At 54.3% G+C, this 20,559-nt stretch overlaps 1 protein-coding gene across 4 annotated transcripts in view; it reads left to right on the top strand.

The window, feature by feature from the left end:
* The window catches only part of ELOVL1 (ELOVL fatty acid elongase 1), a 33,020-nt gene that overhangs the window by 4,959 nt on the left and 7,502 nt on the right, over nucleotides 1-20,559 (top strand). For 2 of the 4 annotated variants that reach the window (XM_045027383.1, XM_045027381.1), the window contains exon 2: nucleotides 5,654-5,728. The gene's annotated coding sequence lies outside the window, so the exon portion shown is untranslated. Of the gene's footprint in view, nucleotides 1-4,209; nucleotides 4,339-5,653; nucleotides 5,729-20,559 lie in introns of those variants that run through there. The other 2 variants (XM_045027384.1, XM_045027382.1) reach the window with 2 other exon arrangements.

The raw sequence follows: 20,559 nt of genomic DNA, 5'->3' as shown, positions 1-20,559 counted from the left end.
AATATCTCAGTTCTGTTCATTGTAGTGTGTCCTGTAAAGGCCATCCAGGCCCTTTGGAGATGGCATGGGGAGGTACCCCTTCTGTTTTTCTTGTCTGGCTGTCTCTTGCTATGGGGGTTGAGATGAAATTTAGATTTATCATTTTTAAATATTTGACAAAAACACCTAGATCCAATTCCAAGCTCTTTCTATAAAAACAATGGTGAAAGATTGGAGAGGGTGCAGAGAAGAGCCACACCAGGGATTGGAGGGCTGGAGAAAATGCCTTAGAAGTGAGAGAGTCTTAAAGAACTCCAATCTGTTTAGTTGTTTGATTAAAAAAAAAATCAAGAGGTGACTTGATTAGCAAGTAAGTACCTTCATAGGAAGAAAACAGCAGGCACTAAAAGGCTCTCTAATCTAATGGAGAAAGGCATGGGAGGATCAATGGCTGGAAGCTGAAGCCAGACCATCAAATTAGAAATTAGGCACAAATATTTCCCACTGAGGGTGATCTACTTCTAGAACAAACTCCCAAGGAAGTGGAGGCCTTTCTGGAAGAGGTGCTTTAGTCAAGCACAAACTATTGGTCGCAATACCGGGGTAAATTAATAAAATTGTTTAGCCTGTGATAGACAGGAGATCAGACTGGTGGTATGTCTACACTGTAATTAAACCCCCCAGCTGGGCCATGCCAGCTGACTTGGGCTCACTGGGCTGTGGGGCTGTTTAATTGCAGTGTAGGTTTCTGGGCTTAGGCTGGAGCCTGGGCACTAGAACCATGTGAGGTGAGAGGGTTCCAGAGTTCAGGCTGGAGCCTGACCCAGAGTGTCTACAGCCCAATTAAAGAGACCTGCAGCCTGAGTCAACAGGTGCCAAATTGCATAGATGAACTAATGGTTCCCTCTGGCCTCAAAAAAATCTGACTAAATAAAGCTCCTGAAGTATCACTGGGAAGATGGCAGTTTCAGGAGCCCAAGGCCAAGACACAGGGATCTGGACTCATTGAGGCCTTCTCTAGATGAGGATTTAAAAGCTTGATGTATGCATATGTTACCAACCAGTGCTCAGGACTAGTGTAGGCATGGCACACTGCCTGTAACATGTGCTGTCCTGGTTGGCATTTGTAATGTTGGCTAGCATCACGCTTTTAAATATTAGTCTAGACAATGCGTTGCGGGGAGAGGGTCCCCTGATGAGTCCCCACCCTACTCCTGCAGCATTGCACCTCCTAGTACCACACTGGAACATTGCAGTCAATTTGCTTTTGTTACCATATCACACTCGTGGTCTCTGCTATCAAAATTTTGACTTCCCATTAAATATTGGCTTGGCGGTGCCTAAACTTTCCCATCCCTCTAAGACAGGGGTTCTCAAACTGGGGGTAGGGATCCTCAGGGGGTCACGAGGTTATTACATGGGGGATCGTGAGCTGTCAGCCTCCACCCCAAATCCTGCTTTGCCTCCAGCGTTTATAATGGTGTTATAAATTTAAAACACTTTTTAACATATTAAGGGGGAAATCACACACAGAGGCTTGCTATGTGAAAGGGGTGACCAGTACAAACGCTTGAGAACCACTACTCTAAGAGGCTCTAATGTAAGCAATCAATTTGGCTCCAGTCATTGTAGTATCTGGTGCTGCTGAGGAGACAAGGAGTAGAAATCAAGGCCTACCTGAGGGCTTGGCTACACTGGAGAGTTGCAGCGCTGGTGGTGGGTTTACAGCGCTGCAACTTACACACCGTCCACACTTGCAAGGCACATGCAGCGCTGGCTGTACTTCTGCTCTGCCTCGTGTATAACTATTGCAGCGCTGGTGATGCAGCGCTGCTCCGCAAGTGTGGCCACCAAAAGCGCTGTAATTGGCCTCCAGCAGAATTTTCCCATAATGCTTTTAACTAAAGAACTCTTTGTTTTGTTGTGAACTCGGGGCTCCCGGAGCTGCTTATTTAAAAAACAAACACAGCTCCTGTTTTCTGTGAATGAGGCAGGCAGGGGGATGAATGTCCACAGCCTAGTGTTTGCTTGAGGAGAGAAACAGCACGAGGGGGGCAGGAAAGGGAGTCCATTGGAGCAGCTGCTTATCCGGTCTGCAGGCTGAATGAGGGGTCCAGGAAGTGGTCAGAATTTGCAAGGCAGGGAGCTGACGCAGTGTCGGCTCCAAAAATCCCCTCTCTCTCTCTCTCCCCCACGTTCCCTGTCACACTCCACCCCACCCCCCTCTTTTGAAAAGCACATTACAGCCACTTGAACGCTGGGATAGCTGCCCATAATGCACCACTCCCAACACCGCTGCAAATGTGGCCACACTGCAGCGCTGGTAGCTCTCAGTGTGGCCACACTGCAGTGCTTTCCCTACACAGCTGTACGAAGACAGCTGTAACTCCCAGCACTGCACACCTGCAAGTGTAGCCAAGCCCTTTAAAGGGAGGGTCACAGGAAGCATTAGAAGCCTCCACAGAGTCATGCAAGCATCTCTTTATGGATATCTGTCTGAACTCTGAACCTTTGTATTCTCCCATCTCTGATTTGAACTGTAACTTTGCTGTTGATTGTGGAGTTTGTGGCTCTTAACTGACTTTGGCAACAGTGCATCATACTGATGCAATGTCATGGGATGGTATGTGAGACAGAATGGAGGATGGGGAGTGTTTGGCCTGAGAAGATCTTTCAGATTAGCCTGGAGGTGGTGCCCTGAGAATTAAATATTTATGCTACCCTCCCGGGACAGAGCATGCACCCTCTAGCAAGCAGCACTAGCAGCCCCTTGTTATCTGGAAAGTTGTCCCTATGTGAGAAGCCAGTTCCACTTGAAACCCTTGGGTGTGTTGGGGGCCATGGGGAGGGGGGCTTATGAAAGCTGGCACTTCCCCTTCAGCAAAGCTGGTAGATGGGGCAGGGCACAATACGCATTTTGATACATAGAGTGCAAGAGCCAGGATGGGACCTGAAGCCTCCCTAGAGAGCTCAGTCCTGTGGCCTGCCAGGACCCCAGGAATAACTGACTACTGGGAAGGGGGGTCCTGCCCCACAAGAGAGGGGCATGAGAGTGACAGCAACAGAAGCCACAACCAAAGGAGGGGGCAGAAGTGGCCTGTGCTGCATGGAGGCTGGGAAGGCAGCTGTGCCTCTTCCCACAGGGCCCTCCTCCACCTGAGCTGGGGGAGGCTCCCAGCCCGTTTCCACCTGCTGCCTGATGTATCCTGCCCATTCCCATCCTTCCCCTCTCCCCCGACAGCCCTCTGAGCCCTGACAGCCCGTGCCCCTTCAGAGCCCTGCCCCCTCAGGACCCTCTCCCCTGCCCCCTCCCTGACAGCCCCCTGCCCCCTCAGAGCCCCGCCCCTCCCCTGCTCTCACAGCCCCCTGCCCCCTCAGAGCCCTCTCCCCTGCCCCCTCCCTGGCAGCCCCCTGCCCCCTCAGAGCCCCGCCCCTCCCCTGCTCTCACAGCCCCCTCCCCGACAGCCCCCTGCCCCCTCAGAGCCCTCCCCCTCCCTGACAGCCCCCTGCCCCCTCAGAGCCCCGCCCCTCCCCTGCTCTCACAGCCCCCTCCCTGGCAGCCCCCTGCCCCCTCAGAGCCCTCTCCCCTGCCCCCTCCCTGACAGCCCCCTGCCCCCTCAGAGCCCCTCCCCTCCCCTGCTCTCACAGCCCCCTCCCTGACAGCCCCCTGCCCCCTCAGAGCCCCGCCTGTCCCCTGCTCTCACAGCCCCCTCCCTGACAGCCCCCTGCCCCCTCCCTGACAGCCCCGCCCCTCCCCTGCTCTCTCACTCTCCTCCCCCTGCCCCCTCCCTGACAGCCCCCTGCCCCCTCACAGCCCTGCCCCCTCAAACCCTCTCCCCTGCCTCCCTCCCTGACAGCCCTCTGAGCCCTGACAGCCCGTGCCCCTTCAGAGCCCTGCCCTTCCCCCTGCTCTCACAGCCCTGCCCCCTCAGAGCCCCCTCCCCTGCCCCCTCAGAGCCCCGCCCCTCCCCTGCTCTCACAGCCCCCTCCCCGACAGCCCCCTGCCCCCTCCCTGACAGCCCCCTGCCCCCTCAGAGCCCTGCCCCTCCCCTGCTTTCACAGCCCCCTCCCTGACAGCCCCCTGCCCCCTCAGAGCCCCGCCCCTCCCCTCACAGCCCCCTCCCCCCACAGGCTGCCCCTCAGCCCCTGCCCCTAACAGCCCCTGCCCCCACCCCGCCTCCTTCTGCGCCCGGGGCGGGGCCGCCGCTGTGATTGGCCCGGGCGCCCCCTCCCGTGGCGGTGCCCGGAGCCGAGTCGGGCCGCCCAGCGCCGGGGGCGCCCCGCCCGCCGCTCGCTCGCTCGCTCACTGCAGCCGGCGGGGAGGCGAGGCGGGGCAGGCCGGCGCGGCTCCGCGGCCCGGTGAGTGGGGCGCTGGCCGGGGACTCGGGGGCCGCGTAGGGCGGGTCGCGCCGCGGGGCCTGGGCCGGGTCGGTCTGTCCCGTGCCTGTGCCCGGCCCCGGCCCCTCCCTCTCCCCGCAGGCGGGCCGCGGGGCCCGGCCCGAGCTCGGGGTCGGTGTCTCATGGCCCCGCTGCCGGCCCTTCCCGGGACACAAGGGCCGCGGCCGCCGGAGCCCTGGCTCTGAGCGCGGCCGGTGCGGGAGGGGACGGAGCCGGAGCCGGCTGTTCTCCCGTGGGCCCGGCCCAGGTGAGCTCCGGGCCCCGCGCTTCCCTGGGTGTCCGCAGAGGCGGGTACTGCAGCCGGGCGCTGGGGCTCGGGCTGGGGGGAGCAGGGCCCCGTAGCGCTCACGCTCGGGTGCCCACCCTGGGGGGAGTACTGGGGTCCTGGGAGAGCGCAGCCTGGGTGAACCGCTGAATGGCTCCGGCCAGGAGTGCTGGGTGAGCCGCCGGGAGCGGGTAGGGTTGGAGGCCAGGAGGGACGATCCTGAGTCCCTGCAGAAAGGGGTGCTGGCTGGCTTTGGCCTCTGGCAGCTGGCTAAGCTAGGGAGAAGTTGTTGCTGTGGGTTTCCTAGATAGTGGCAATACGTTGGGGAGGGGGTGGCTCTTTACCTCTGGCTGTGTGGCTAAGCTGGCCTGACTCAATTGTGTGCTCCCACTTAGTGCAGGGACTGCCCATACATGTTCCCCTTGTGCAGAAAGCTTCACCACCTATCCCAGCCGCAGATTGAGTTCTGTCCAGCGCCCCTTACCAGGTGCAGCCTTCTGTGACTCCAGCCTATAGGGTGAAAACGTGTAGGTCCCAGGCATGAGCTGGGTGTCATTTCAGTCTCCAGGCACACACCTTGCCCCTCCTGCTTGCCTCAGCCCAGGTACTCAAACAATAGGAGCTGCAAATGTCAAGTGGGTGACACAGGTTCCTCTTCGGGTTTGTCCTGTGATCTCTCCAAGGCAAAGGAGCCCAGTGCCATCTTGTTCTTCCTCTGCATTCACACCCTTGCTTGTCTCTGCTACTCCCAATCCTCCACTCTGACCTTTACTCTTGTCTCCCATCTCATATACACTGTCCTACCTTGGCAGCCTTGTCACAAACCTGATGGCTCTACCCTTCTGAGCACCTCTCTCTGCCTGCATCATCTCTCACCTGGGCTACTGAAGCTCTTCCCTAGTGCCACCCCAGCTCTGTGCTGGACCATTCTCCCTGACCCCAACAGTTGCTACTGTTTTCCCCTCCCTCAGTGAGTGCCTCAGTTCTAAGGGAGTTTCTGTCTCATTACAGCTAGCAACACATCTGTGACCCGGAGAAGAATTCAGGGGCCTGTTCCTGAGAGAGGCATCTTTGATTGGAGAAAAGGTAAAATTCAGCTGGGGCTGCATCAGCAGTGCCCCTCTCCTCTTGTTTTCAAATTCATGCCTCCTGCACTCTGAAGCCAAAGCTGGAGGGAAGCTGGATGTGCTGTGTAAATAAGGCCCCTGGACCCAGGTTGATAGGTGGCTGAGGGGAGTTGTTTGGGGGCACAGAAGGTCAGATCTTCAGTTGGGAACAGTCACATGTGACATTGCCCACCTCTTGCAGCAGGGCAGCATGCTGTCCCTTTGCAGCTGAGCCTGCAGCAGTTGCCATGCTCAGACCTCTGCATTGCAGGGCAAAGGCAGTCTGACTCTTGTGATTGGCTGACTGCTTTGTAGCATGAGAGCTCCTTCTCCCTTCCAGGCCACTGCATCAATGTCCCATTGAGAGATTCCTCCTCCCCTCCCTGTGCTGGATGGCAGTGCCAGGCCTTGTGCGCTGCCTGTAATAAAACATTGGCTTTCATGAGTTCCAGCTCGCGTAGGTGCATGGCCTGTGTGTGGGTCTCTTTCTGGAACATCTGTGGGAAGGAGGCTTTTGGGAGGGTGCAGCACTAGCACTGGGATGCCAGTGCCAGACTCATGTGAGGCTTGTGGGGTTATCATGCATAGGGGATCTGTGCTGCTCCTTGTGTAGGGAGGAGGTAGAGGAATTTCTAATCTCCTGGACCATATAATTCAGTAGCTGTCAGCCCCCACTCCTGGGCGGGACTGGGGGTGACTCAGCAGCTTACTGTCCCGCCTCTTCCCCCTCCACATGTGGTTGCCTTTTTTTAGAACCTTTCCTTAGGGATGTAGTCGGCGTGTGTGGTGGGTGAAATGGGGCTATGCACAGAGGCATTGTGGAGATGGTGGGCAGTTCTTGTGTGTGCACCTGGGCTTACGCCTGCTGCAGCAGGAGTGGCAGTCTCTCTGGAATGCTCTGTGCAGCTGCCCCTGGGATGACTTGCTTTGTTTTGGGTACCTTAGTAACTAGGGAAATGGGAGAATTCAGAGATACTGGAGGCACGAGCCTGGTGAAGAAGTGGCTGTGGTGGAGAGGGGTGAAATGAGAGAGGCAAGTGGCTGCAGGAGTGGTAGGCAGACTGGGCTGATAGCATGGGAGCTGAGGAGAGTCTCCTTGGGAAGGTCTCTGCCCCAGGCCTGAAGGGCAACAAGCATTGTGTGAATGGCAGGCATGTATCCTGCTGCTGTGGGTTACAGGCTCTGGGCTGGACCCTCTCCCCACCTTGCAGAATGTGGGCAGGGCAGATTCCAGGCTGGGCTGACCTTCCAGCAAGACCTGCTAAACAGCTACCCAGGGATAGAGGGCTCCCTGAATCAAACAGCCTGCCTAGTGGCTAGGGACTTGAGTGACACTGCTGGGTGCTGTCTCATGAGCCTGGGTAGGCAGGCGGGTGCTAGAGGGGCTCAAGGTAGCATGCTAAAAATAGCTGTGTGGACATTGTGGCTCTGGCAGTGAGTCAGGCTAGCCATCCGAGCTCAAGCCTGGGCAGTTGTACGGTCTTGAGCTCGGGTGGCTAGCCTATGGGAGTGTCTACACTGGAAATGCTGCAGTACTGCAGTGTAGACACTTAACTACAGCAACGGAAGGGGTTATCCATCTCTGCAGTAAATCCACTTCTTCAGGAGCTGGCAGCTAGGTTGATAAAGAAAAGTCAATTTAGCAGTGTCTACACTGAGGCTTAGGTTGGCTTAACTATGTCACTCAGGAGAATGCATTTTTCCTACTCCCTGGGCAATGGAACTAGGTCAACGTAAGTTTGTAGTGAAAGCGCTGCCCAAGGTGCAGTGTCCATACAGCCATTCTTAGCATGCTAGAGTGAGTCTGTCTGCCTGGGCTGGGAGGCTTGCTGCCTGCTGCAGTGTAGACACGCCCCTAGAGCAGGGTTAGTCTATTTTTTTTTGTTAAGGTTCTTGGTCAACATATAGTCAAGGTTCATACTCCAGAGGAAAAAAATCATTCTCTTCTCTTCCCTCCATGATGATAATAAGTAAATAAGATTTTGGGGTCTGCTCAAGCATTTGGATTTGGCCCTCAGTCCCCCTATTGACTTCCCCTGGCTTAGAGGTTAGTGCATACCGGTCAACCTGCAATTCTTTGTTCCAGTGACAGTGCCCAGCCCTGAGGGTAACATGCTGGCTCCAAGCTGCTGCATGCTGCTCTCTCTACCACACCACAGGTGTGGAGCTGCCAGGCCCTGCCACACACAAGCCAGGCCTCTGCTGGGTTCTGATCTGTGCAGTTTCAGGGGGAATGAAGGGAGGAGTAATGCCTCGAGGTATGTGAACTAGATGGTCCCCTAGGGCAGAGAGTTGTGTGGGAGGAAGCACAAGACCTAATTCCCCACTCACTCCAGAGCAGGTAGGACAACTTGTTTGTTTGTGTGGGAGTGGGTAGCAAGCCCAGTGCTTTCTGAATCTCTGAGCCATGCTGAGTCTGTCTTCCTGGTGCTGTGTGAGTTGGGGAGAGGCCCAGGGTCTCTTTCAGGTTTCATTGCCTCCTCCTTCCCCCCCATGTTGGTCTGGATTCCGGGGGACCTCCTATTTGCCCCACAGAGTAATAGCAGGGAGAGAGCGTTCTCTCCCCGTACCTGGCCTGCATACAGACTGAGCAGGGCAGGTACAGGCACTGATCCTCCTGCAGAGATTGGGGAGGGATGAATGTTGTTCTGTGCTCTGCTCTTCCCGAGTGCTCCAGGGCCAAGAGGAGCATAAACCCTCAGAGGCTCTGGAAGAAACCTGCACATATTGGATTAGATGGTGCCTTGCCACTGCACAGCTGTTGGGGCAGAGGGAGCTCTCTGGCTGGAATGTCTTGCCCTTTCCTGTTAGACGGGTGGAGCAGGTTGAGATGCCTCTGGAAAGGAGCCGGTCCCTAAAGACAAGAACTTCTCCATGCCGGGAAGAGCAGAGATGCTAGGCTCTGGGAATGCAGTCATCCCTGCTGGTCCAGAGCGCTGGGGAAGCTGTCACTTTCTGATAACAGCAGTATCCAGTTTGGGTACTATACTCTCCTGCCTTCTTGGAGCATTCTCTAGCTCCAGTGGAGGAGTGGGGGCTAGAGAGTTTGTGGACATGCTTGGGGACAGGGGATCTCATGGGGTCTTCATTTCCTATCCTGTGCCCTGTGCAGGGATCATTATGGGAGTAAATTCACTCCGGTAACCCCCAGAATGGATCAGGGTGGGCAGCTGTTTACTGGGAGTGAAACCCAAGAGCCTGCTGTAGGAAACTACCTTGCTTTGATGCCAGGTATGGTCAGCTAGCTCGCTCCCTGTGTTATAGCATCACTTAGTCCATGGTCCTGGTTGTTGCCTATAGGACAGTTGGGATAGCTTATCTCATCCCAGCCTGTGATATGAAGGTCAGCCAGAGTCTCCCAGGCTCTGCCTGGGGCCCCTTGGAATCTGCAGTCAGGCTCTGGGTTGATTGGTGCATCCCCATGGGCATCAGATCCAAAGGTTACTCTGGATCATGCTTTTCTCTCGTGATCAATGGAAAGAGTGGGGCTGCAGAGAGGACAGGCCTTTCCCGTCCTTGTTGCACAGGGTCAGCCTGGGTGCTGATCCCAGCTCTGCCTCTGTGGTCTTGTGCTGTCAGTCTCTCCATTGAAAACAGCAAAGAGTCCTGTGGCACCTTATAAACTAACAGACGTATTGGAGCATGAGCTTTCGTGGGTGCATCCGACGAAGTGGGTATTCACCCACGAAAGCTCATGCTCCAATACATTTGTTAGTCTATAAGGTGCCACAGGATTCCTTGCTGCTTTTACAGATCCAGACTAACACGGCTCCCCCTCTGATACTAGCCTCTCCATTGTTGAGGTGGGGGCTGGAGATCCTGGGTGAAGATGTTCGGTGCCTTGGGTTTATTAGGACATGCGATTTCCCCATAGGATTGGAGCCCCTGCCGAGTGTTATCAACACCAAATACCCTTTGTCCTACATAAAGGGTGTGGGAGAGAGAGAGGCTGGCTGAGGGGAAGTCACCTCTCAGAGCAGGGTGTGGGGCCTGGAGTCTCAGATGTTGCAGAAGTGCATTCCATAGCCTAGTTCTGGCTCCTAGGTAAACTTTCTTTCTCTCCCCTCTCCATGCTTCCTTTGCTGGCTGATAGCCGCATTCTGCTGGGTGGTAGCTCTCAGGGGAGGTTGTACTTGCAAAGGGAGAGTCATCTCTTGGGTAGCCAGGGCTGACCCCAGGGTGGGGTTTCAGTCGTTAGAGCCCTCAAAGTCTTTCTCCTGGTTCTTGCTTTCCAAACCTTTTAGTGTGCCTGTGCCCTTCTCCAAGCTCTCTGTTCAGTCCCTGTCTGTGTGATGCTGCAGCCAAGGCCTAGCTAGGGCGAGAGAGTGGAGTAATAACTGGTAACTACAGGCCCTGTCCCAGCAATCAAATTGAAGCCTTGCAGCATGGAATTTGCACTCTTGTGTGTTTCAAATAACCAAGGTGGGTGCTGGTGAAGCCCTGTCTGCTCTCACCAAGTAGTGGGCCCCTCTGGGGCTTTGGCCCAGGGAATGGGACTTCCGGCTCTGCCTCTGGAAGGCTGTCAGCCTAACCCATGTGCCTGTCAGGAAGCTGTTCCCCTTGGGACTTAACTTCACTCTTCCCTTCCTTGTTGTAACACTGTTCCTCCACACACTCTCCCACTTCTGCCCCAGCTAGTTCTGCTCTGCCTTGGCCTCTCCACTCTTTAGATATTTGTATAGAGCTGCTGGGTTCCACCTCCTTAATCATCATTGGGCTGGGCTGCCTGTGGCTGTGCGGTCTAATCTCCTGCCCCCACAATTGTTGTTGATTACTGGCACGGTGTTGGAGTTTCCACACTGGCCATAGGCTGCAGGCAGCTCAGGGCAGGAAGAGCTCTTGCTCGGATATCGCTCATCTCATCCCTTCCTGCTCCAGATGCTCTGCCCAAGCCTCTCTGGTTGCTGCTCCCTTTGTTACCTTTGCCCGTTTCTGATCCTGTGGCGCTCTGCTGCTCGTGCAGGCTGTGTTCAGATGGTATTAGTGCAGCTGTTCTTTACTGATACTCTTACTGTTGTGAGGCAACGAGAATTGAAGGGTACGTCTACACTGCCAAAAAAGACCCGTGACAGCGAGTCTCAGAGCCTGGGTCAACTGATTTGGGCTTGCAGGGCTCAAGCTACAGGGATAAAAATAGCAATGCAGATGTTCCCACCCAGGCTCTGAGACCTGGCCTCTGTGTATGATTTCTCCCCACCCTGCATACACACAATCTCAGAGCCCAGGCTCCAGCCCAAGCAGGAGTGCCTATGCTGCTATTTTTATCCCCATAGCACAAACCTTGCAAGGATGAACAAGTGGACCTGGGTTCTGAGACTTGCTTCTGCTCTCTTCCCCACCCCCACCTTTTCTAAGATTTAATTCAAGGTCCTTGAAGGGCTTTACAAACATTGCTGCAGCCTGTCCAAGTCCTTGAAAGGCAAGGAAGTGGTATTGAAACACACCCCTCTTCACAAATGGGGAAACTGACTTGCAGAGATGGGAAGTGACTTGCCTAATGTCACTTGGTGATTCTGCAGTAGAGTCAGGAATAGATTCCGGACTAACAGACTCCAGGCCTGTGCTGTAACTGCACAGGTCCCTTCCTCTTAGCAGAGGGGCTGTCAGTTGTGTTTTTTGGAATCCCAGACCCTCCCTACCCGTATGGAATTTATTAAACACTCCCTGTTAACACTTGTGCCTCGTACACTTTTGAAATCCAGTGCACTGGAGGAATGGATGCAGAGCATGCAATCAGTTCGCTGGTGTGAGGCCACCAGCCCCAAGCTAGCCTAGCATACTTGGGTTCTAAAGCCACTCTGCCTGTCGGTAAGAAGGAGACCTGGGGTGGCTGCTTGCCTAGACAGGCTGCATAGTTTGGGTCACAGAACTGTGACATAGGAATCTGTTGGGTTGAGGGTGTTCTCCTTCAGAGATCTGTTTAGGGAACTCTCCGGGAGTGCACTGACCTTGGTGTTTGAGTATTCTGGTCCAGCAGAACTCTTCAGTCTTTTTCTGACTTGCAAGCCTGCACCAGGCATGTGGAATCAAATGGTAGGAAGGGAAAGCTCACCTTTCCCCTATTTTAAAGCTGCTGAACTGGTTCTGCCAGGCTTGAATCCAAGAGGCTGGTGCCATGATGTTGGAATTTTCTGCTGGGTACAGGAGACTGCTGAGTTGTTTGCATGGCATCTTCATAGCTACTCTGGGAGGCACCAGGTCTAAGCACCTCTGGGTTGCAGTTTAATTTTGTCAGGAAATGAGACTGCCGGATGGTCTACTCCTTGGACAGACACGTCAGGCAGCCTGATCGGATGGTGGAGTCCTTGTCTGCTTCCTGCCTTTCTGAGAGTTAGAAATTTCCTCGTGTGCCACGTGCCGCTGGGGCTATAGGGAACAATCCTGAATTCAGTGCTTTTTTTTCCTCACTTTGGTCTGTTGCTTCAACTCTCTAAGGGGCAGACATTGAGTGAGATTTTGCCCTGACCATACTGGGGGAAGAGATGGGCTTGGCTGTCCCATAATACTCAGCCTGGCAACTTTGAACATAGCGTATCCGCAGCATGATGGTACTGCTTGGCCCTTGCTTATTCACTCCCTCATCTTCCTAGAAGTGCTTGGGCGGCATCCCATGGCTGCTTCTGCGAGTGACCTAATCATCGGCCATGGCTGTTTGCCATGTACTAAGTCAGTCTCTGACTTCCCTCCAGCTCCTCAGCCTCTCCAGTACTGAGGTGCCTGGAGTGTAGTGCACTACCTCAAGTGCAGTCGCACCAGTGCTGTGCATACCATTCTGATGTGTAGTATCCAGGTGTTGATCTTCCCCTCCCGGCTGGGACATGAGGCCTCTGCCTTTGTAGCTCTTAACCACATCCGCCTCTACTGCTGCCATACCATAGTGCAACCCCCTGTCTAATCTCCTGTTGCCCTCTGCTGGGTATTCCTAAAGGGCCCATCACTGCGATCTGTGTGCTGTCAGCATTCCCGCTTATGGGCCCCTCCCTCTCTCTGATGCTTTGCCTAGGCTTGATCTACATTAGCAACTTATGTCTGTGTACCTGTGTCGCCCAGTATAGACAGTGCTCTGTTGAGGGGAGGGCTTCCCCCTCAACATAGTTCTTGGGGAGGTGGAGTACCTGCATTTTTGGGAGAAGCTCTCCTGTCTGTGTAGGAGCATTAAGTGCAGATCTGCCCATAGTGACAGGTCTGTGACTGTTCCAATCAGGCTGCCCTGGTGCAGTGTTTCGGTGGAGTTAATTGGGGAGTGGGGGAAGTAAGAAATCAATTCCCACCCCTTCAAGGCCCTATTTATAATGCTGGCAGAGAGGGGTGGAGGGAGCAGGGCTCGCAAGCCTGGAATGGAGGGGGCAAGGTCAGCTGAGGTAGAGCAGCCTGCCCTTCAAAGTGGGGGTGTAAGGTGAGGGGGAACAAGGGGAAGTCCTGGCCCTTGACAGCATCCCTGTCTCCTGGCTGCCACCTGCAGCCTCATGGGGTCTAGATTCTCCAACTGTAGAACTGACTCCTGCTGGCAGCTGCTCCTACCATTGTAAAGCACTTGGGTGTTTTCAGTGCATTGCTCTTCCTAGGCAGCAGAATCTCTGTCCCTGCTCAGCCAGCTCTGTGTGCGTGTGTGTGACACTCTGCCTTATCTCGGGGCTGGCACCAGGTGCTACAGCACTCCTCCTCAGGGCAGTGACTCATGAATGGTGTGCATTCTCAGCACGGCTCAGGGGAAGAGATGCCCTGCTGATCTCTGGGGTGGTAGGAAATGTGGTGTGAGGCCTTTTGAGCTTTGTGCTGGGCTTACTCTGGGGGCCGGGCCGGCAGTGCCTGAGACCCTGGGATATTTGGAGACCTGTTGTCTCCATTTGCTTCAGAAGGTCTGTTGCTGGCCCTTCTGGCTCCATGTCCCCATGGAGGAGGGATGGTCCTGTAGGAGTTGCGAAGCAGGACAGTGGCTGCTAGCTGGTCTCCCCAGTATGAGGAGGGGTCAGTCACTGATTGGTGGGGTTGGAACTCCACCAGTAGGAAATCTGAGACCAGACTGCTGCTAATGTAACCTCCCAAACAAGCCTGCCCTGAGCCAGGCGATGGCACCCTTGTGGCTGGGGAAGGGCCCCATTTGAGCTGGGCACTAGTGAGTTTTATGGAGAGGTGAGTGCTGCGCGCACACTCTCCAGCATGGTCCCAGCCCTCATGCTGGGAGAGGGAACTGTGTGGTTCGCCACCGCCGCCACCACCTCCTGTGAGCTGCCAGGTCCTTCTCTGCACCCCCTCCCTGCTGATAGGTTTGGCTCACCTGCAGCAGAGGCAGGTTTTCTAATCCTTTAATCATTCTTGTCTCTTCTCTGAACCCTCTCCAATTTGTCAACACCCGTCTTCAGTTTTGGGTGTCGGCACTGGACACTGCATCCCAGCAGCAGTTGCATCAGTGCCAAATAAGCAGAGCCAGAGGTGGGCTTACCTCTATCTGCTGGCCACCTGCACAGGGACTGCTTGGTGCTGGTGGGGTGATGTGCACACCTGTCCCATTGGGGCCTGCACTGAGACCAGTGGGGCCCTTCGGGACATGGGCTCTCCTAGGCAAGGTGGGGCCGATGGGCCATCCAGCCCTGTCTGTCTGGCCAGTACCAGGTGCTTCTGAGGAAGCTGCAGGATACCTCCTTTTATGGACAGCTCTGCACAAGACCCTGTGGCTTTGGCTTGCTGGTGCTCAGTGTTCAGCAGTTCCATATGGATGGGGGTCTCTTGGGGTGCCAGAGTGTTAGTGGCTGCATGTGATGGCTGGGGCTTTTGGCATTGCAGAAGGAGATAGGCAGCCAGATCCAGCCAAGGCATCTGGTGCTGGGGAGGAGGCATGCTTCCCTTTCCCTGCTTTAGCTAGCTGCCTCCCCCCAGTCCGATATCTGGGTGAGCACATCAGATAGTTTCTGCAGGAGCATCCGTCAGGCTGCCATTTAAATTGCTGCCATTAGTCTTCAGTGTTGATGACCGGGGGCAGCTCACCCCCTGGAGCAGCAGTTATGAAGCTCATGGTTGAGAGTTTTCTCTGCAGCTGAGAGGCTAGAAAGCATTGGTGGCAACTGAATGGAATTACAGCCTCTGCAGCAAGGAATGGGCTTGCGGGAAACCCAGCACTGTGCCCTCTAGGCGTGCTGAGCCTGGCCCTTCCAGCCCCTCTGGATGTATGCTCAGCAGTCCAGGTGGATGGGCTCCCATGCACAATACTCTTGTGGTTTCTGCTGTTGTCAGAAAGGCCTTTGTGCATACTCTACTCCTGCAGTGGCCTTGTCTGCAGGGCGGGTGGGGTGGGGTGGGGGGGTCTCCTCCCTGGGCATCACCACATGGTTCTCCAGCTCCTGCTTCCTGACAAGCATGATGAGAGGCACAGGAGCCAGCCCTTTCAGTCATCTGGCTGGGGCCTCCATGGTACTCCAGCCCTGTGCCAACCAGTTGCTGGCTCTCCAGCTCCCTTTCTGGAGCACACAGAAAGAAGAGCAACCATGTGGTCTCAGCACCGGGCATGAGCTGGGGCTCCTGGGCTCTATTTCCAGCTCTGGCACTGACTGGCTGGTGGCATTGGGTAGTCCCCTGTCATCCTGGTGCCAGCAGTGCTGGCTGATGTTTAGAGTGACTTCATTCCCATGGTCAGCTGGGTGAACCTCTCCCTTAATCCAGGCATCCTGGCTCTGTAGGCTGGGCAGGTTTCCCAGGCTTGCAGGGAGTTTGGGCAGTGCATCTGCTTCTCAGTACCCTCTGACTTTGGAGCACAGGCACTGCCCTGAATCTGCAGGGGCCGAAGGCATAGGAGTGAAGAGATGTGTGAGGGTGATAGCAATAATGCTTTGATTATATTGCTGAGTTGGCAGGCAAGATATCCTAAAGAGCTCTTTCTCTATGGATGTGTCTTCAGGGTCGTTGACTCACATTCTCTGCACTTCTCTTAGGTAGAGGATGCTGCAAAGGTTTCTGGGGGCATATTCTGTGGTCCATAGCTTACATGTTGCCCCTAAACTTCAATGGTGTGTTTAATTCAAATCGGCAGGGTGGGGGTGGGAGTCACAAGTGCTAATGGAACTCCTTACCTGAGGAGGTTGTGAAGGCTGGACTATAACAGTGTTTAAAAGAGAACTGGATAAATTCATGGTGGTTAAGTCCATAAATGGCTATTAGCCAGGATGGGTAAGAATGGTGTCCCTAGCCTCTGTTCGTCAGAGGATGGAGATGGATGGCAGGAGAGAGATCACTTGATCATTGCCTGTTAGGTTCACTCCCTCTGGGGCACCTGGCATTGGCCACTGTCGGTAGACAGGATACTGGGCTAGATGGACCATTGGTCTGACCCGGTACGGCTGTTCTTATGTTAATGCAATCCTTGGATGTAGAAAGGGGACTCTTGAGGAGTAGGTTATTCTCGCTGGTTGTCACACCAGGGTTGAGTTCTGGTATCCATAAGCCAAGAAGGATATGGAAAAATTGAAGAGTGCTCACAGAAGAGCCCTGAGAGAGATTAAGGCCATATTTTCCAATCCTTTATATTGAGAGACTCAAGCTAAAGAGTCTGAGCTCCTTATCATATCACAGGCTGGGGGTAATTTGATTACATCTATAAGTACCTCCATGGGGAACAGATGTTTGATAGTAGAGGGCTCTTCAGTTTGGCTAACCAGGCTACCACAATGCAATGGGTGGAAGCTGAAGCTAGACAAATTCGGACTAGAAATAACGTGCCAGGCTGGAACAATGAGAGTCATTAACCATTGGTACAGCTGTGGTGGGTTCTCCATCCCTGGAAACGGTTCAGTGAAGATTGGTTGCTTTCCAAAGAGAGATGCTCTAGCTCAAGCGCAGCTGTTGGAATTGAAGCAGGAATTAATACAGGGCATGGGTCTGGCCTGTGTGATGCAGGAGGTCAGACTAGAGCAAAAACGGTCCCTTCTGGACTTGGAATATATTAATGTGAGTTGTGTTAACATGTGTCCAGAGCACAGAATGGCCTGTTAGCACCACACGAATGCCCCTCGTCCTCCAATGACTTCCTATGATTCTCTTCTCTCCCTTTTCCCCCATGCCCACCAGGACAGACAAACTCTCTTCCACAATTCACTGGACAGAATTCATAGCTTGAGACAAGCCCTCAGATAGGTGCCATGGGGGTGGGGAGGATTAACATGTCATCCCCCCACCCCCTGGCCCCAGACAGCTCACCAGTGGTGGGTGCTGAGAGGGGGGCAGTGGCCAAACAGATTGGTGGAATGGGGTCTGGTGGGGTCACTCTTGCTGTAACTGTGCCCTATGGGGGAGGAGCTGCCACCCATGGGGTGGCCATTGTGGGCGAGGCAGTGACTCTCTAGGAGAGAGCTCAGTGCCATCTCTCCTGTGTACCAGTGTCCTCCCTGGCTGGTTGCTGGGGGCTGGCATCCCCCATCCTGTGGGGTGTCTCTGCATCTTCCCTGGGGCCCTTCACTGTGCTAGAGGCTGGGGCCTACCCTGCCCAGAAACTGCAGAGAGGGGGCTGTTGTCTGTAGAAGGTGGGTGGGTGGAGTGTCTCTTTTGGCAGGGGAGCCAAGGGAGTTCCCTCTCTGGGCTGGCTCTGAGTGAGTCAGGCAGGGCTGGGCCTGCAGTCAGAGCTATGCCAGGCACACACTCCCCTCCCTTCCTGTCCCATTCACCCCTCGGGCAGGTGGAGGAGGGCACGGCAGGTGGAGGAAGGCACTGCAGATGGCTGTCCTCAGAGCTGTTCCATGCCTGCTGTCCCATTTCCAGGAGAGCACCTGGCTTGCTGTGTGCTTGGTAGAGTGAGCCGTGTGGACGACTGTCCGGTACTGCAGCAGCTTCACACCTGGAGCTCAACTTGTCCCTCCAGAGGGGAGCCGTAATGAGGCCAATAGGAGAGATGTGGGCTGGGAAGTGCTAGGGTTGTGTGGCTAGCACCCTCCCAAGGCCAGGGGTAGGTCCTAGGGAGCCATGCATGGGATTTGGAGACCAGTGAGCTGGTGTCCAGTTGCCTGAGCTGGCAGCTTTCACCCAGCCCTGCTGTTCCTCTGCCTTGGGTGCTGCTGCCCAGGGGCTGTGTCCCTCCCTGGCTGGGGCCTGCAGAAGCTCAAAGCTTTATGTTCAGTGTTCTGGTGGCCATTGATGTCCTGAGGCCCGTGTGTGGTGGCCCCTCCCTTCTTTGCCCTTGTCCTGGCAGGAATAACTTCATTTTGCTCAGATGATAGGTATGTGAGCAGCGGGGGGGGGGGGGTGCCATGGCACCCTCCTGGCTCTGTTGTGTAAGGGGTGGGATCACCCTAGCTGGTTTGGGCGAGTGCTTGAAGGGGCAGGGTGAGGGAATCAGGCTGCAGCCATGTGGAAGGCTGGGGTCTCTCTCCAGGCGTGAGAGGGATTGGGCATGGCCATGGTCTGGGAAGAAGCCCCTTCTGCATGGGGAGGGGGAAGGTAGTGCTGGAGGGTGCAGATGGCCCAGCTCTGGGAACTGGGTTGGCGCAAGAGGCTTCTCCACTGCAGCAAACGGAGTGAAGCTGTTAGGTGTGGCTGGCACTGAGCCCTGCCTGCACATGGCACTGAGCTGTGCAGCAAGAAACAGGCTGAGAACAGCCTGATGGGGAGGAACGGGTGCTGCTGCAGCTGGGCTCTTCCAGTGTCTAAGTAGGGCCAGAAGGGCCTGATGGCTCATCTAGGCTGACCTGTGCATCACGGGCCACCAGCACTTGCACACTAGCCCAGCAACCAAAACAAGACCCACAGGAAACTAGACTGGGGTGTGCCACAGGCAGAGAATGGAGGGGACTGAGGTGCACCAGTGCTCGGGGGGCCCCTGCAGTGATTCTGTGAGATGCCCAGATAATCCTGGGAAGTGACCTCCGGACCCGCATGATGCAGGGGAAGGTGTTAGCACGACCCTGACACTGTTCAACTTTAAACAAGGTTTGAGGTTTGGCTAGAGAGCCCCCAGCCTGCATAAGCCCATGGCAAACACAGTATTAAAAATCTCTTTATTTAAGACACAGAAAAGGAGAAACAGCTCACGCATTAAGTGAGGCTTATGTTTTAACCACCTCCCCTTTTTTTTCCCCTTGGATTTTTAGCAGTAGAATTTTTAAAAGGGAAAATTGGTGTTTGATGATCTTAGTCCTTTTTGGTGAAAAGAAAAGAAGGTAGCTGAGTGGTGCTGGAGCTGCTGTTGCTGGTAACATTTGTTCCCATTTTCTAAAAGACAAGACAAAACCCATGAAGGGAGAAGAAAACAGTGAAGATAAAAAATGCAGATTCTGTCTCTGCTGTTGACTCTCACTTGCTGCTGGGGAAACACAGGCCTGGCGCTTGACTTTATTAGCCATTCTGAGGCCTGGCAAACTTGTACCAGCATTGGGCTGTTTAGGACATTGCTTTTGTTTGTCTCTTTGTTACTGGCTCACAGCCATGTTGCAAAATTGAGACAGACTGTGATTAGAAAGATGAGGAGAGAAGTAAGGTGGGGAAGGAAAAGGACACCTGGGCGGGGGGTGGATGGGAGAGGGATGACACATTCCTACATCCCAGGTGGCGTTGGGGATCTGGCCGAAGTTGGTGGAGGTGATGCTGTGATCTGGGTCTCTCTCCCTGGGCTGGTCTGGTCAGGATAGCACTCAGGATCAGGACGATGAGGACCCAGTGGTGGTGTGATGCCTCTTGGGACCCCAGTGGGGATGGCAGCTGTAATGGTGAAGCTTGCGTCTTCCTCTTTTCCGTCAGCCAGGGGTTTTGTCAGGCAGCTTTTTTATTTCTTGCTCCCTCCCTCCTTCCTCAAACCAAAAAAATCCTTTTATTTTAAGGACTCCAGAAGGGATGGTGGGTGGAATAGCCCGTCCCTCGTTATTTTGCCCATTGGTTAGGGCAGTGAGTCTCAAACTTTTTTGTACTGGCACATAGCAAGCCTCTGAGTGCGATTTCCCCCTTTATAAATTAAAAACACTTTTTTTAATATATTTAGCACCATTATAAATGCTGGAGGAAAAGCGGTGTGTGGGGTGGAGGTTGACAGTTTGCAACACCCCCCCCCATTATAATCTCACAACCCTCTAAGGGGTCCCAACCCCCAGTTTGAGAACCCCTGGGTTAGGGCTAACTTCCAGCGCACCAACTTTGGTCCACTGAGTTCCAGTTCCACACTTCTCTTGGTTACCTGGCGTGATTTTAACTCAGTTCTTGAGATGTATTAGTGCAATGGTTCTCAACCAGGGGTACCCCCAGAGGTCTTGATGGGCAGGGCTGGTGTCCTTAACATCTGTTTTCCAGATGCTGGGAATGTGCGACAGGATGGATCACTTGATGATTCCCTGTTCTGTTCATTCCCTCTGGGGCACCTGGCACTGGCCACTGTCGGCAGACAGGATACTGGGCTAGATGCACCTTTGGTCTGACCCAGTGTGACTGTTCTTATGTCTTCCAGGGGCCATATCAATGTACCTAGACATTTGCCTAGTTTTACAAAACAGGCTACATAAAAAGCACTATCAAAGTCAGTACAATTAAAATTTCATACAGATAATGACTTGTTTATACTGCTCTATCTACTATACACTGAAATGTGAGGGCAATCCAATCATTTTATTTGTTAGTTATATGGTAAAAAGGAGAAAAGAAGCATTTTTCAGTAATGTGCAGTGACACTTCTATATTTTTATGTCTGATTTTGTAAGCAAGTAGATTTTAAGTGAGGTGAAACTTGAGGGTACGCAAGACACATCAGACTCCTGAAAGGGGTACAGTTGTCTGGAAAGGTTGAGGGGCACCGTATTAGTGGGCCTCAAACTGAATTCATTCAAACAAATCTCCCTTGTGCACCTT

The sequence above is a fragment of the Mauremys mutica genome, chromosome 8 (assembly GCF_020497125.1).
Source record: "Mauremys mutica isolate MM-2020 ecotype Southern chromosome 8, ASM2049712v1, whole genome shotgun sequence".
Taxonomy (NCBI): Eukaryota; Metazoa; Chordata; order Testudines; family Geoemydidae; genus Mauremys; species Mauremys mutica.
This window is presented reverse-complemented; position numbering and strand designations above follow the sequence as displayed.